Source organism: Muscardinus avellanarius (assembly GCF_963383645.1).
Source record: "Muscardinus avellanarius genome assembly, chromosome: 6".
In the NCBI taxonomy this organism is placed as follows: domain Eukaryota; kingdom Metazoa; phylum Chordata; class Mammalia; order Rodentia; family Gliridae; genus Muscardinus; species Muscardinus avellanarius.
This window is the reverse complement of record NC_137791.1, coordinates 35,145,710-35,163,203: the sequence shown is the minus strand read 5'-3', so window position 1 is coordinate 35,163,203 and position 17,494 is coordinate 35,145,710. Positions and strand designations below refer to the sequence as shown.

The window sequence follows — 17,494 nt, the reverse complement described above, 5'->3', positions numbered from 1 at the left end:
CTTTGATGTTTTAATTTTAGAAAGAATAAGTTACTGTAGATGACAAGTTAGCAATACAACAAAGTCACTTTCAGATAATTGTATCTCTTCCTCCTCCTCCTTCTCCTCCTCCTCCTCCTCCTCCTCCTCCTCCTCCTCCTCCTCCTCCTCCTCCTCCTCCTCCTCCTCCTCCTTCTTCTTCTTCTTCTTCTTCTTCTTCTTCTTCTTCTTCTTCTTCTTCTTCTTCTTCTTCGTCTTCTTCTTTTTCTTCTTCTTTTGTAATACTAGTGATTGAACCCAGGCATATTCTACTTGAGTTACATACATTCTCAGCCCTTTTTTTTTTTCTTTGAAGCCAAGGCTGGTCTCAAACCTGTGATCCTCCTGTCTCAGCCTCCCAAGTACTGGGATTACATGGATGTGCCATCATGCCTGGCTTTTATGCTTTTTTTGAATGAGAGGAAAAAAGATGGAGTTTCAACTCTCAGCATACAAGTACATGAGCATCTTTTCTCATGTCATCATGACTCAAAAGTTGAATACTGCTCTTCTAGAGTTAGAAAACCAGGGAACGTTGGGTAAAATCCAGCCTAGGCAGGGATGCGACTCATTTAATAGGAGTTCAAGGGTGCCCCAAAGCAGGCATAAAGGGATGAAGACTGGGGAGGCTTGAAGAAAGAGGACTGGCCCTCTGCCTGTTCAAGAGGACGTGTGGGTGCTAGTCGTTTATATGAATACAGAGAAGGTGGCACAACGGCAATACCAGGCTAAATGCCACTTCTTGTGGGGACAGCTTTTATAGCTGGGGGTGGAGCAGAGGCCCCTTCCCCTCCGTTATTCATGGGAAACCCGCTCTAAGGACACGCAGAAACTGTTCTTGTCTTCTAGGCAATGCCAGCCAATGGGTCCGATTTCACAGTCAGAGCAGACCAGAAACTTGATGTTGCCCACGTCCTTGGTGAAGCCCACATTCTCAAAGATAAACATGTCATTGACCAGCCGGTGCTCCTGCAGGGCCGTAAGGATTGCTGCCGTAGGCCAGAGCTGGCTTCTTTCTCATGGAGGGAAGGAAAAGCTGCCGGCAGGAGAAGAGAGAGGTCCCTGGCTGCAGCACCCGGGACCCACAGCGTTGGCACAGCACCGCCTTCTGGTTTTGGCCCTCAGCCGACACTAGCTCATTCTGCTGCCCTGCTGGTTCCATCGCCGCTACCGCCGCAGCCTCCCTGGCCACCTCGAATACTATATTGAAGAGAATGGTGATAACGGACATCCTTGTCCTGTCACTGTTTTGGGGGAAATTCTTGAAGTTTTTCCCCATTTAATATGATGTTCGCTGTGGGCTTATTGTAGATTGTCTTTATGATGTTGAAATATGTTCCTTCTTTTTCAATTATCTGCAGTGCTTTTATAATAAATGGATTTTTGATTTTATCAAATGCTTTTTCTGCATCTATTGAAATGATCATGTGATTTTTTTCTTTGGTTCTGTTTATATGACGAACTACATGGATTGTTTTTCATATGTTAAACCAGCCTTGCATTCCTTGGATGAACCCTACATGGTCATGATGTATGATTTTTTTAATGTGGATTTTATTGTGTGTTGCTAGTATTTTGTTGAGCAGTTTTGCATAAAAATTCATCAAAGAAATAGGCTTGTAGTTCTCCACCCTTGAACTGTCTTTATTTGGTTTTGGTATTAATGTGATGTTGGCTTCACAGAATGTATTTGGGAGAGTCCTATTTTTTTTTCTCTTTCATGAAATAGATTGAGGAATATTGGGATTAGATTTTCTATAAATGTTATAAATAATTCACTTGGGAATCCATCTGGTCATGGGTTTTTCTTTGATGGTAGGCTCTTTATTGCTGTTTCAATCTTTTTGATTATTATTCATTGATTTAAATTTTCTATATCTTCTTGACTCTAGAAAGTTATCATTTTCTTCCAGATTTTACATTTTGTTTGAATATTTTTCAAAGCAGTTTCTGATAATCCTCTGGATTTCTACACTGTCAGTAGTAATATCTCATTTTTCATCTCTTATCTTCATAATTTGGGTTGATTCTCTTTTTTTTTAGTTAAGTGGGCTAGTCGTTTTCCTGTCTTATTAATTTTATTTTTTGAGAAACCAACCATAGGTTTGTTAATTTTCTGTATTTTTTATTCTCTAATGTGTTAATTTTTGTTCTGATTTTAATAATATTCTGTCTCCTACTGGCTTTAGGGTTAGGTTTCTTCTGTTTTTCAAGGGGTTTTAGGTGTGTCATTAGTGTACTGGCATTGGGAAGAGGGTTTAAAATGTATTAAGGTATAAGTATTGGGAAAAGAGTTCCAATTTTAAAAATATATCCTTTATACTCAGAAGGCCAGGGCTAGCAGAAAGGAGGGACTTGTAATTTACATTTCTAAAGGGAAGGAAAGGAAGCCTGAGAGGCTCCTTTACATTTCTGAAAGAGAAACAAATGGCCTAAGGGAAATCTGAAGAAATCCCAGATGCCTGAGAGAAACAAATGGCCTAAGGGAAATCTGAAGAAATCCCAGATACCAGAGAAACAATTTCACACTAGAGATAGGGCTAGCATATCTACAGATCAAAGGACCTTCCTCGGACTTAGACAGGATAAAAACTCAAGTAAACTGGAGGTCTTTGGCATTTTCGTTCGAATTGCCCCCCTGTGTCGGCTCCGGCACAGGGCTGTAACTACCTCTATATTTCTACCTTCTAATAAACTTCTTTAAATCTGCAGCAGCTGTCCAAGCGATGAATACTTATTCTTAGCTTAGGACAAGAATCCATGGTTTTTCTGTTTGTCTCTGTGTGTCTGGTGGTGGTGGGGGGATTATTTCACACCACACACCTTCCCCCCCCACCTATCCCCTGCAACAATTAGGTTATTTATTTGATGAATTTCTATTTTTCTTATGTGAGCACTCAGTGCTATATATTTTCCTCTTAATATTGGCTTCAAAGTGTCCCAGAGGTTTTTATTTGTTGTATCTTTATTTTTGTTTGTTTCTATAAATTTCTTGATTTCACCTCTTATGTCTTCTATGACCCATTCTTCATTCAGAAATGTTGTGTTCAGTCTCCATATGTTAATGTGGTTTCTCTGGGTCTTTTTATAGTTGATTTCTAATTTCATTCCATTATGGTCTGAAAAAAACAAAGAGAAATATGTCACATTTTCTATTTTGAAGATGGTTCCATGAGCAGCTGAGAAAAATGTGAACTCTACTCTAATTGGGTGAAATATTCTTTATGTGTCCAGTAGGTTCATTTGATTAATGGTGTTCTTTAGTTCTGCGGCATCTTTACTGACATTTTGTCTAGGATATTGGTCTAATGGTGTGAGAGGGGTGTTAAAATATCCCAGTATTATTGTATTGAGATTTATGTATGACTTAATGTCACAGAGAGTTTTTGTAATGAAAGTAGCTGCACCTATGCTTGGAGCATAAATGTTGGCTATCATTATTTCCTCTTGCTGGATTGTGGGGAGCCATTAAGATTTTCCCCTTATCTTTACTAAAAACATACTTCTGACTGTCCTCACCCAGAGTCAACAAGGTTTGGGGCCTTGAAAGCTTCAAGGTTACTAATGCTAATAATGATATTGTTCTGTCTGAGCTAAGACTAGGTTTGTGTTGCATCAGGGTATTCTTTGACCTGCCCGGACATTGGAATTTTCCCTCCAGGGTAACCTAAAGCAAAACACTATAAATACCACTAGAGAAGAAGCCCCATTATTGGCCAGTAGAGATATCGACCCGGGAATTTAATTCTTAAGAGTTATATTACTTCATCCTCACTCCTCTCTTCGGAACCCGTACTTTTGCCAGCTGGCTCCGGCAGGTGGTGGCCCGAACGGGGAGATTCTGAAACTGATGACCCAGTGAAGGACACTGCTGAATAGAAAGAGAGCGCGCTCGAAGACTCTTGGTGGCAGTGAGTAACGTGGAAGTTGTAATATACAATGGGTCAAGGAATTAGTCTTTTGTTTTTTGTACGTATGTTAAAAGATATGTTTTTTGATAGGGAAACTAAGACAGAACACAAAGGCGCTTCGCCTTCACTTCCTAGGGAAGATAATGATTGTTTATATACTGAAGATGAGGATCAGCTTGAGGAAACTGCTGCTGTTACTATCAAGATGAGTTAGGGCCTTATCCAGATATTCCAGAAACTGAATCACTGGAGCCCAATTTTTGTATAAAACAATTACAAGTAGCTGTGGAGAATTTAACTAAACGATTAGATCAGATAGCTCCTTCAGATAGTGAAAAAGGACCTCAACAATATTCTCCTATTTTCAGCAATAGGAGCCTTCAAAATTCTTCCACTGTAGCATTTGCTAAACAAAATATTGAAAAACCCAGACCTTTAATATCCCCGCTTCAAGCGTCTATAAATCGGGCTGCAGAAGACAGAGAAGACACTAGTGGATTCAGAGTTTTTCCAGTTACTGAAGACCCTGATGGACAAGGAGGTGTTATTAGAGGACACAGACCCTTCCCTTTTAAACAATTAAAAGAATTAAAAATGGCTTGTGCTCAATATGGGCCAACGGCACCTTTTATTCAAGCCATGTTAGAATCTCTCTCCATGGAGGCTCTGTGTCCTTCTGATTGGAAGCAGATAGCCCGTGCTTGTTTATCAGGGGGTGATTTTTTATTATGGAAGTCTGAATTTGCAGAACAATGCCAATCCACAGCAGATTTGAACATAGCTCAGGGAATACCCATAAACTTTGATATGTTAGCAGGAGAAGGACAGTTTAGGGAGACCGCTCAGCAATTGGAATTTAGTCTAGCTTCTTAAGCTCAGACCAATGCTGCTGCACATCGAGCATGGAACAAGTTGCCATCTTCAGGAAATCAAACTGAAGATCTTTCAAAAATAAGACAAGGACCAGACGAGCCATATCAGGATTTTATAGCCAGGTTATTACAAACTGCTAGTCGATTGATAGGTGACAGTGAAGCAGGGTTGTTGCTCATAAAACAATTAGCCTTTGAGAATGCTAATACTGTTTGTCAAGCAGCCTTACACCCTTTTAGAAAGAAAGGAAATCTGTCTGATTATATTCGGTTATGTTCTGATATAGGACCAGCATATACACAGGGATTAGCTATGGCTGTGGCATTACAAGGGACAACTGTACAAGAAATTCTTTTCCAACAGCATAAAAAATCAGGACCCAAGAATAATATGGCAAAATGCTATGGGTGTGGACAAAATAGTCATTCAGTTAAAAATTGTCCACAGAGACAAAATGCTAGTTGTTGCAGGGGATAGGTTGGGGGGGGGTGTTGTGTGTGTGGAAAAGTAACCCCACCACCACCACCATCACAGACAGACAAACAGAAAAAACGTGGATTCTTGTCCTAAGCTAAGAATAAGTATTCATCGCTTGGACAGCTGCTGAAGATTTAAAGAAGTTTATTAAAAAGGTAGAAATATAGAGATAGTTACAGCCCTGTGCCGGAGAGGGGCACAGGATGGCAATTCGAATGAAAATGCCAACGAACTCCAGTTTACTGAGTTTTTATCCTGTCTAAGTCCAGCAGGTCCCTCTGATTTTTGGAGATCATGTTACACCTTATCTCTAACCCCAGCTCTGCTTCTGTTATCTCTCCAGCCGAATTTATGGCCTATAGGGGAAGACATCTCTGTCTCCAAACACAGGCCCAGATTTATGGCCTGAGAGGGAGGCATCTCTGTCTCCAGACACAAGCTTTTACCTTTCGTTTTCTCCCCCAAAATGTGTTAAATTGTTCTTGGGAATGAAAGGACATGTTAGCTAACCCTGGCTTTCTTAGTAAAGAAGACATATTTCAAGATTGGACATCTTTCCCAGTATTGACACATTAATACATTTTAAACCCTCTTCCCAATACCAGTACACTAGTAATAAACGAGAGCCAGGCTTATGCCCTAGATGTAAAAGAGGGAAGCATTGGGCTAAGGAATGTAAATCAAGGACTGATGCACAAGGAAATCAGCTTCTGTCAGGAAATGGGAGGAGGGGCCTGCCCCAGGCCCCGCAGCAACAATGTCATGGGGCACTCCAGACATTTGTAGCACAGCAGGGCTACCCTCAACAAAACAATCCATTCAGGACTTATTCAGAGCAACCCCAGGCAGCGCAGGATTGGACCTCTGTGCCTCCACCTACACAGTATTAACTCCTGAAATGGGAATGCAAGCCCTTCCTACTGGTGTTTATGGTCCCTTACCTAAAGGGACAGTGGGCTTGTTGTTAGGATGAAGTAGTGTCACCATGAAGGGAATTATAGTAGCCCCTGCAGTAGTTGATTCTGAATATGAAGGAGAAATAAAAATTATGACACATACCCCTCAAGGTATAGCTGTTATTAGTGCAGGTCAACGACTGGCACAATTAGTATTGCTACCTCAGGTGCAAACGAATAATAGTGCCCAGAGACCTAAACGGGGTAAAAATGGATTTGGTTCATCAGATGCATTTTGGGTCCAAGCAATTGGAAATCAAAGACCAGAATAGAAATTGTTTATTAATGGGAAAGAATTTTCAGAGTTATTAGACAAAGGAGCAGATGTTTCTGTCATAACAGCTGATCTATGGCCTAACAAATGGCATAAGCATTCCTCACTCACTCACCTTAAAGGTATAGGACAGACGCAAAACCCCGAACAAAGCAGTGATTGGCTTACTTGGAGAGATGAGGAAGGCCATACTGGAGTTTTTCAGTCTTATATTGTTCCAGGACTTCCTGTCAACTTATGGGGCTGAGATGTTATGCAGAATATGGGGGTATATCTTTATAGCCCCAGCCCTATAGTGACACAGCAAATGTTTGATCAAGGACTTTTACCAGAGAGAGGTCTAGGGAAAAATAATCAGGGTATTATAGAACCTTTACAGCCTCAATTACAATGCCTTCGAGCAGGTCTAGGGTATTTTTAGAAGGGGCTGTTGATCGGCCTGTGCTCCACGCTGATCCTATTACTTGGAAGAATGAGGAACCGGTCTGGGTTGATCAATGGCCCCTAACCTTAGAAAAAATAAAAACCACGGAGCAGTTAGTACAGGAACAGCTTGACTGTGGCCATATAGAAAGTTCTAACTCACCTTGGAATTCACCCATATTTGTCATTAAGAAAAAATCTGGTAAATGGAGACTGTTACAAGATTTAAGGCAAGTTAATAAAACTATGAAATTAATAGGAGCTTTACAGCCTGGACTACCCAATCCATCAGCTATCCCCAAAGACACTTATAAAATAATTTTAGATTTAAAAGACTGCTTTTATACGATACCTTTAGCACAACAAAATTGTAAGATATTTGCCTTTAGTGTTCCATTTACAAATTATAGAGCTCCTATGCAAAGGTTTCCGTGGAAAGTGCTACCTCAGGGAATGGCCAATAGTCCAACTCTGTGTCAAAAATTTGTTGCAAAGGCTATCGCTACTGTCAGAAAATCCTATAAAGCTGTATATATGATACATTATATGGATGACATTCTATTAGCATATACAGATGAAGGAATTTTTTTATCAGCTTATGCTACCTTACAAACCGCATTACAAAATAATGGTTTGATTATAGCTCCAGAAAAAGTACAAAGAAAACCACCGTATACTTACTTGGGAAACATTCTTTATCCCAAGACTATTAAGCCACAAAAAATTCAATTATGTAAAGATAATTTAAAAACCTTAAATGATTTTCAAAAACTTTTAGGAGATATTAATTGGCTAAGACCATCTTTAAATATTACTACTGGAGAATTAAAACCTTTATTTGATATCTTGAAAGGTGACTCAGACCCAACTTCCTCTCGGATCTTAACAGAGGAAGGACGTGCTGTTCTTAAAAAGGTTGAATTGGCTATTGAATGTCAAAGAAAACAGTACATTGATTATACTAAAGAGTAGGCTGCTTATATATTGACATTGGCACATACACCCACTGCTGTTTTGTGGCAGGATGGACCATTAATGTGGATACATTTACCCACTACTCCACGCAGAGTCTTAATGACATACTGGGAATTAGTTGCCTGCTTGGTGTGTTCTGTCAGATCAGAATCTATAAAATATTTTGGTAAAGAGCCTTCGCTTATTAGTGTTCCTTTTACTAAACAGCAAGTACAATGGCTTTTTCAGAACGCTGATTCATGGGCTATTGCTTTTGCATTCTTTATTGGAGAAATTGACAATCATTTACCTCATGATAAGTTATTACAGTTTGTTAATAAACATGCTCTTATATTTCCTAAAATAATTCATGCTACTCCCATATCTCAAGCGGTTCTGGTATTTACCGATGGCTCCTCAAATGGTAAGGCATCCTATGTAATTAATAAGCATAGTACTACAATTCAGACATCTTATACGTCTGCTCAAATTGTCAAATTGCATGCAGTAGCCGATGTTTTTCAACATCTATCTGGTACACCTTTTAATTTATATACTGATAGTTTATATATAGCTAATACCCTTCAAGTATTGGAAACAGTACCATATATTGATATGCATAATAAAGTGATAGGTAATTTATTTCTTCAGATTTAAACTCAGATCTTAGCATGCCAGCATCCTTGTTTTATTGGGCACATAAGAGCACATTCTGCCTTGCTTGGTCCTTTGGCAGAAGGTAATCAGGTTGCGGACGATGCTACAAAATTTGTTTGCCCCTCTCAATTGGAACAGGCTCAACAATCACATTCTTTACATCATCAAAATAGTGCTGGTCTGCGCAAACAGTTTCAAATTACTCGAGAAGCAGCACAAAAAATTGTTAAACAATGTCCTGTATGTCCAGAGTATTTGCCTGTTGCTCATTTAGGTGTAAATCCACGAGAATTGATCCCCAATAATCTGTGGCAAATGGATGTTACACACATTTCTGCCTTTGGTAAGCAAAAATATATTCATGTGTCTATTGATACTTTTTCAGGTTTTATTATGGCTACAGCCCAAACTAGGGAGGCTGCTAAACATGTGATTTCCCATTGCTTAAAATGTTTTTCTTTCTCAGGACTTCCTGCCTGCATTAAAACTGATAATGGTTCAGGATATACTAGTATGGCTTTTAAACTATTTTGCAATACATATAATATTCAACATAGTACAGGTATACCCTATAATCCTCAAGGACAGGGCATTGTAGAACATGCCCACAATTCTTTGAAAACAACACTTTTGAAAATAAATAAAAAGGGGGAGTTATATCCCCGTTCACCACAGAACTCTTTAAATCATGCTCTTTTTATTCTTAATTTCTTAAATGCTGACAAAACTGGTCGCACAGCAGCAGAGAGATATTGGCATCCATCCTCCAAAAACAATTTTGCTCTAGTAAAATGGAAAGATCCTTGCACAAGAATTTGGAAAGGTCCCGACCCCGTACTAATATGGGGACGAGGGCATGTTTGTGTTTTCTCACAGGATGAAGATAATGCATGGTGGATACCTGAGTGGCTGGTGCGACATATGGATCAAGTAAAAATGGAAGACTCTCAGATTAATGCTGATGATGCTCCCAGCTCCAATGATGAATGAAACATGGACTTACATTCCAGATCATCCCATACTTCATCCAGCTGTTTGGGAACAACAGGAGATCACTGTCTTCAGTGACAACTCAAGATTGCTGGGACTTCTGGCTTTGAACTTACACTCATTGCAGAAACTTTTAATTATTTTGGACAAGGAATTGGTACACTTATGTTTTTCTAAAAATGTCAGAAAGATGGGATGTCTGCAGTTGATGCCTGTGATATTGGAGACATGTACAAAAAGACTGATAGTAATTGTGCTATTAAAGGTGTAGTATTGTGGGGCTCTGGTTACACAGGGAAAAAAGACAAAAATGTTAGCCCACCAATAACTTGTTTACCCTGTTAAGCTAATTTAACATGCAGAAATCTTAGTGTTAATTGGAGGAAATGTCTTACTGAAATACCTATTTTGTATAATATTGCTAATATGGCTTTGTGAATTACATTGACCCCAAGTATGACCTTGTTTATTAGAGACTCGGGACAAAGTGTGGTCCTTGGACAAGGCCTGAACATTTTGATTCAGCAGAAGTGCACAATCTATGTCTGAAAAGTACCCCCATTTAAGAGGCTGGTAGTCAATGACGGGTAAGATTTCCTTAGGACAAGGAAACCTAAGACAGGATATACAGCTTAGCTCTGTACTATCCAAAGACGGGTAATCCTTGAAACCTGAAGGAAACAACCTAAGACAGGCACAGTCTTCTTTTGTATATTATAAGAAAGGGGGAACTGTGGGGAGCCATTAAGGTTTTCCCCTTATCTTTACTAAAAACATACTTCTGACTGTCCTCACCCAGAGTCAACAAGGTTTGGGGCCTTGAAAGCTTCAAGGTTACTAATGCTAAAAATGATATTGTTCTGTCTGAGCTAAGACTAGGTTTGTGTTGCATCAGGGTATTCTTTGACCTGCCCGGACATTGGAATTTTCCCTCCAGGGTAACCTAAAGCAAAACACTATAAATACCACTAGAGAAGAAGCCCCATTATTGGCCAGTAGAGATATCGACCCGGGAGTTGACTGGCGATCCTTCCAGGCTTAGGAATAAATAATGTTTGGAATTTAATTCTTAAGAGTTATATTATTTCATCCTCACTCTTCTCCTCGAAACCCGTACTTTTGCCAGCTGGCTCCAGCACTGGATTGTTCCTTTTACCAGTAAAAAAAATGATCTACTTTGTCTCTTCTAATAAGCTTGGGCTTGAAGTCTAACTTGTCTGATATCATCGTTGCTACAGCTGCTTGCCTTCAAGTTCAATTGGCCTGGATTACCTAACATGTTAAGATATTATTTCTGTTTGAAATACTGTTTGTTATTCTTTGCTTAGTTGTCTGCTTGATGAAATTTCTTGTTTTTCTAGTTCTTGCATGTATTACTTATTTCTTCTTTGTAGTTAATGTCTTTGAATATTTTCTCTAGCACAGGATTTGAAGATATAAATTCTTTCAGCATCTGTTTGTCATGGAGTCCCTGGGGGTGCAATGCTGGGATTTCACCTGTAGGGGCCACAACTTCACTTAAGATTGTGGTGTGCACTAAGCCGGAGCTCTTGTGAGCATGTTGAACTCACCACTGCTGCTGGCAATTGGTGCTGATACCATGCCCTCAGCTATAAGGCCGGCATATTTCTTTTCTGGTTTTGAGTTCAACTCTGAATCCACAGAGGGCATGATGGGCTTAGCCACAGTAAATTCTAGCCAATCTTTGTGCCAAAAGAACTGCTGAATTACAACCAACTGGACTGCAACTGGTCACTTCAGGTCCTTATTTTCATCCTTGGAATCTGGATGTCTGAGGCAATATGGTGGCAGCATGGCTGTTGTCACCATAAGGTAAGCAAATTTCTTTTCTGCTCTCTGGTTGTTCTTCTAGTCTTCTTATTCTCTGACCCTTTTATTTATAGCTTTTATTTTTCTATTGATAGTATTTTCTGCCTTTGTAAGTCATTATTTTTGAAGCTATGGAGATCAAGTGTCAGCAGTATTCATAAATGCTGCTTTACTCGGTCGCCATCTTTCCTATCTCCTCTATTTTTTCTTTTAAAGATCATTCATATTTTTTAAAGTTTTGTGTATTCTTGATATTAATATACTGAAGACCTAACCCCCATGGTACTGTATTGAAAATCAGCCCTTTAAAGAGATGATTATGATTAAATGAGGCATCAGGAAATATCTCTTATCTAGTGGAATTGAATTCTTTGATTTTGCTCCAGGTGAGGACACTGAGGCAGAGGCAGTTTTCAAATTAGAAATTAATAACTCCTCTGACTCAGTGCTGTATGCCTGTAATTTCAATATTTTGGAAGGCAGCTATAGGAGGACCATAAGTTTGAGGTCAGCCTCAGCAATTATGTGAGGCCCTTGCAACTTAGCAACTTAGCAGGACCTTGCTGCAAAAATAAAATTTTAAAAAGGGTAGGTATGTAGAATGCCCCTAGGTTTAACCTCCAGCACATACACAAAAAATAAGAATAAGGAAGGAAGCAAGGAAGCAAGCAAGAAAGTAGAAAAGAAAGCACAAAACACTCACTACAACTTGAATATTTGAGCACCCTGATTTCAGATTTGCCTTAACTAACAGTGAAGTATGTGTTATGCTTATCCATGTGATTGAAAGTTCCTTCCTAAACACGTTCATGAATATAAAATGTAACTGACAAGGTTTTATTTATAGTTCTATGAGAGTGATCATTATAAATAATAACACAGAGCCGGGCTTGGTGGCACACTCTTGTAATCCTCCTGCTTGGGAGGCAGAGACAGGAAGATTGCACAGGTTCAAAGCCAGCCTTGCTGGCTTAAGAAACCCTGTTTCCAAGTAAAAAATATAAAAATAGGTCTGGGAGTGTAGCCTGGAGGTAGAAGGGTTTTCAGGAACCCCAGTACTACCATAAAAAAAAAAGAAAAAGAAGTAACCACATATTGATAGCTGATTAGTATTGAGAAAATTGGTTATCCATTTGTAGAAAAATAAATTTAAATTCCTACCTAGAACCCTACATAAGAGTCAACTTGAGATTGATCAATTATTGTTATTTTAAAATTATATTACTTTCAAAAGTAAGTTTGTTATTAATGTTGATATTTTAGATACTATTTTTATCATTGCCTTGCAAAAATAGTTTTTAAAATTATTATATTTAAGTTTTATTATATTTATTTATTTATTTATTTTGGTGGTACAAGGGTTCCTGGAAAACTGTCTACCTCCAGGCTACACTCCCAGACCTATTTATATATATTTTTTTATTTGGAAACAGCGTCTATTAAGCCAGTGCAGCTTGCTTCGAACCTGCATTATCCTCCTGTCTCCACCTCCCAAACCTGTGGATTATAAGCTTACACCACCACGCCCGGCTTTATATTTAAATTTTTAAAAACTAGTACTGGCTCAATCCCTCAATCAAATTACTTTAAATAAAGCATGCTGGGTGTGGTGGCGCACACTTGTCATCCCAGCATTGGGGAGGCTGAGACCAGAATATCGTGGGTTGCAGACAGCCTCAGCTACTTAGTGAGGCCCTCTGCAACTCATTGAAACCCGGTTTCAAAATAAAGAATAAAAAATTGGGCAGGGGGTGTAGCTGGGAGGTCAAATACCTCTGGGTTCCATCCACAGACCCAATAAGTAAATAAATAAATACATAAATAAATAAATAATAATAAATAAATAAATCCTTAATTCTAAATTAACATTTCAATTCAGATACACTCTCTAATGTTTCAAATTATTTTTAATTAAAAATGCAGTTTTAAATTGTGGGTCATTGATCTCAACATTTTCTGACATTTTCATGGATCTGATATGGCAATTCAGTGCTATCATAAGGTGAGCTGTGCATTTCAGAGGCTACATTTCATAGATATTCAGTTTGTAGAAATATAAAACAAAATATACAAAGGCTTCCTAAGAAGATGGATTTAGCCTTGCAGTTAATCGATTCACTTTTCTCTTACACTGAACCATTAAAATTTATAATTATTAAGTGACACTTATTTATTCATTTTTTATGTATACACACACACACATATATATACACACATCAGATATTCCTTTTTTCTGTCTTTACCAGTAATTACCAATAGCTGGTAATTACTATTTTAGTTTATTTTATGAAACCTTAAATTTCCCGTTTCTTTTGGCTATATACACACACGTATATATACATACTATAGACATAATATATAGACATATATAGACATATACAGACATAATAGAGAAATATACATATATTATATACTTTTGAATAATTAATTTTTGAGCTAAATAGTAAGAATGGGATTATTAATATTTTTAATTTTCTTGAAGTGTATGTTCACTATTAAAAATGTTTGCCCTGTAAAAAAAAAAAAAATTGTGGGTCATTGTGTTTTTGCTCTTTTATTGCTACTTATATAGAATTTAAATATATTGAGATACATAGGTTTCCACACTCAAGTTTGTCATGTTTTGAATTTCACATATGCACCCTCACATACCATCGCATAGAAAATATTTGCATAATATCACGGAAGTTTTCTCATAGAATTTTCTAGCAAAGCAAATCTTAAAGTTGTTTATTTGCCTTATATATTGAAAATAAAGTTTTGTAGCATAAAAGTGTTGCTTTTTAAGATTAGTTTTGCAATTTTACTTTCCCCATGTAAATGATTTTAGCTTCTAATATCTGCGTGACTTTGCTTAAAATTGCATTTGGCCAGGCATGGCGGTGCACACATGTAATCCCAGTACTTGTGTGGCAGAGACAGGAAGATTGCAGGTTCAGTCAGTCTCAGCAACTTAGTGAGACCCTGTTTCCAAATAAAATATAAAATAGGTCTGGAGGTATACCATGGAGGTAAAAGGCCTCTTGGTTCTATCCCCACTACAAAAAAAAAAAAAAAAAAAGAATATTACTTTGTAGTTTTTAATGTACTGTTCTTCTTTGTAATATATTTTTTTTTGCAACTCTGTTCCTTTTTTTAAACTGAACCCAGGAGTGTTCTACCTCTGAGCTACTCTAGCCATATTTTATTTTTTACTTTGAAAGAAGATCTTGGTCTCTCAAGCATTAGTATTACAAGAATGTGCCACCACATTCAGCTTGCTAACTTTATAATTTTTTTAAATATATTTTAATGCATCATAATTACACATCATAGCAAGGATCAAAATAATACAAATATACATACAAACTTTGCTTGCACTGGTTCTGTTTCTCATACCACTCTCTATTTTCCCAAACTGTTTAATGAAAATGGTAGTGATGCTTTTACATATAGATATAGCATTATTTGAAATGTTTATTTATCAAGCCTCATTTTTCTCATCCCAATCCCCTTCCCCAGTCTCTTTCCATTATTCTGCTTGTCTCTATTTTATCTGAGGTCACTTTTATTTCCTATTTTCTTTCTAGTTTTTACATATGATAAAAAATATGACCCTTGACTTTCTCAGACTGGTTGATTTTACTTAGCATGGTATTTTCTAATTCCATTGTTTTTTCTGCAAATGACATTATTTTGTTATTCACTGAGTAACATTTTATTTTGTACATATGAACATTATTTTTATATTTTGATGTTAACCTAATTTGATTTTACAATATGGATATTGTGAACTGTTTGTATTTAAACATGGATATTCAGATATCACTGTAGTGTTCTAACTTCAATTCTTTAAAAAGAAGCCAAGGAGTGGTATGTCTGGTTGGTAGCCATTATAGTCTTCTGAGAAGCCTCCACATTAATCTTCATAGCAGTTATAAGTTACAACCCCACCAACAAGTGTATAAGAGTTTCTATTTCCCCACATTCTCACCAACATTTCTTTATATTTTATTTATTTATTTATTTATTTATTTATTTATTTATTTATTTTTATTACTTAGTATGGTACTCAGAATTGAACCTAAGGACATTCTATCTTATGCTCATCTACAGTCCTTTTTTAAATTTCTTAAAAAAAAAAAAAAGCAGTCCCTCACTAGATTACTGAGTCTTGCTATACTGTTGAGGTTGTCCTTGAACCTGTGATCATCTTGTCTCATGCTTCCAAGTTTTGGGATTTCAGGTATGGGTCACCAAATTTTACTTGTACACACACACATGTGTGTGTGTGTGTGTGTGTGTGTGTGTGTGTGTGTGTGTGTGTGAAAGAGAGAGAGATAAGGAATTGAACCCAGGGGCATTCTACCTACAAGATATAGATATAATTTAAGGTGGACTCTGGATGAAACACTGGACATTCTACCTCTGAGCCATACCCCCAACCCTTTTTTATTTTTGTTCTGAAACAAAGTTTTGCTAGGTTGATGAGATTCTCAATAAGCTGCTGAGGATATATTTGAATTAATGATCCTTCTTTCTCAGCCTCCCAAGAAATGAGATTACAGGAGTATGCCACTGTACCTGACTTATCAGTCTTAACAGAAAAATATACACTCTCTTTAAAAAGTATTGATATTTCCACAAAGCATTGCTCTCCTCCTGTACTGTTTCCCATAGACTGCTTTCAACAAGTTTGTTTTCTTTTTCTCCTGCTTGGCACACTAATTTCATACCTGTTTTTATAATTCTTTAGTGATTTAGTTAACCTTAAGTAGCTTTTCATTTATATTGGAGCTGTCAGAGTCAAATGAGTAACAATGTTAACAATTAAAGGAAAAGAATAATAGACCCTTAAAAAAGTTAAACATCCAATGAGGAATCCTTCAAGAAATAGGAATCCTTGCTATCACAATTACGTAGAAACTTTCCTTAACTTAGGGATACTTCTCAAAACAAATTCTATGTGCTATTTGGCTATATGGCTATTCTAGGAAATGAAAGTGTGTAGTTCATTGATCAGAATATTTTGTTCAGGATTATAAAGTTAATTACACAACTGGGTAACATCTATTATCTGTTCTGGGCATGGAGGGAATGATAAAAGGCAATTATACTCTCTACAGTCTATGCTTTATTCTTTGAATCCTGTAGAACTTTCTCTTCTGAAATTGCAAACTTCAAACCTTAACTCTATCAGTAATGATTACTGATCTCATGAGACACAGAAAAAATCACTCCCCATTCAAAAGGCAATTTAAAACTGATAATACATTTGTATCAAGAAAACCACTACCATATACAAAAGCAGATGCTTTGAAATGTGATTTTTAGCAAAATTAAATATGCAAAAACCATACAAATGAAAGATGAGATTCTATTTTGCTATAATGAAAAAAAATCAGTTTTGAGTTTTGTAGCCAAATACAGCTACTAATTAGAGGATTGGTAGCCACGATTATTAGTATTATTGCTAGTAGGAGAAGTATTTTTAACATGCTTTGTTGTAGATTTAGTGTTTCCAGGTATGACTGGTGAAAAAGACAGACCGTATTGCAGGATAATGAAAAGTACTTGGTATGGAGTTAGACAGGATTTAAATTTGGGCTATTCACATTTTCTAGGGGTGCAGTTTGGGTTATGTTACTTAAGTTCCGTCTCTGGTTTCTTGTTTGTTAAAAAAAGAAAAGGAAAAATTCTAATGCTATAGTTTATTTGGTCGGGTTTCCGAGAAGGTTAACCCTGAAGGCTTAAGTGGAGTGTCTGCAGCGGGATCTGGTAAGCACCGAGAGTGTGCAGTGCTGAGCAGGACGATGACGCTGTGGTTCTAATTTCCCGAGTGAGGGAGCAGGGCCAGATCAGTGGTTTCCTCCACTCCACGCTCCCGCGTGGGGTGCAAGACCCTGGCGACAGATCTCGGGAGGAGCCTGGCGCTGGCAGTGGCCGTGGCGCCCCTTCCCCCCTCCTCTTTCCCCTTCCCCCTTCCCCTGCCGCCCGCGCCCTGTGCGCATGCTCGGCCGCGCCGGCCTGGCCTGGTATCTGCCTTTTCCGGCGGCTCCGCGACCCCGCGGCCCGGGAGCTGCGGCCGCTGCAGCGGCGGCGGCTGCGGCCTGAGGAGCAGCAGCGGGAGGAGCAGCTGGGCCGGCGGTGAG

General features: G+C 38.0%; 1 pseudogene across 1 annotated transcript; it reads right to left on the bottom strand.

Annotated features, from left to right (window-relative positions):
- Window positions 1–813: 813 nt before the first annotated feature.
- On the bottom strand, window positions 814–1,180 carry LOC308263932 (guanine nucleotide exchange factor MSS4-like; annotated as a pseudogene). The gene has a single exon. The product of its transcript is annotated as a guanine nucleotide exchange factor MSS4-like (transcript).
- Between the last annotated feature and the right edge of the window lie 16,314 nt (window positions 1,181–17,494).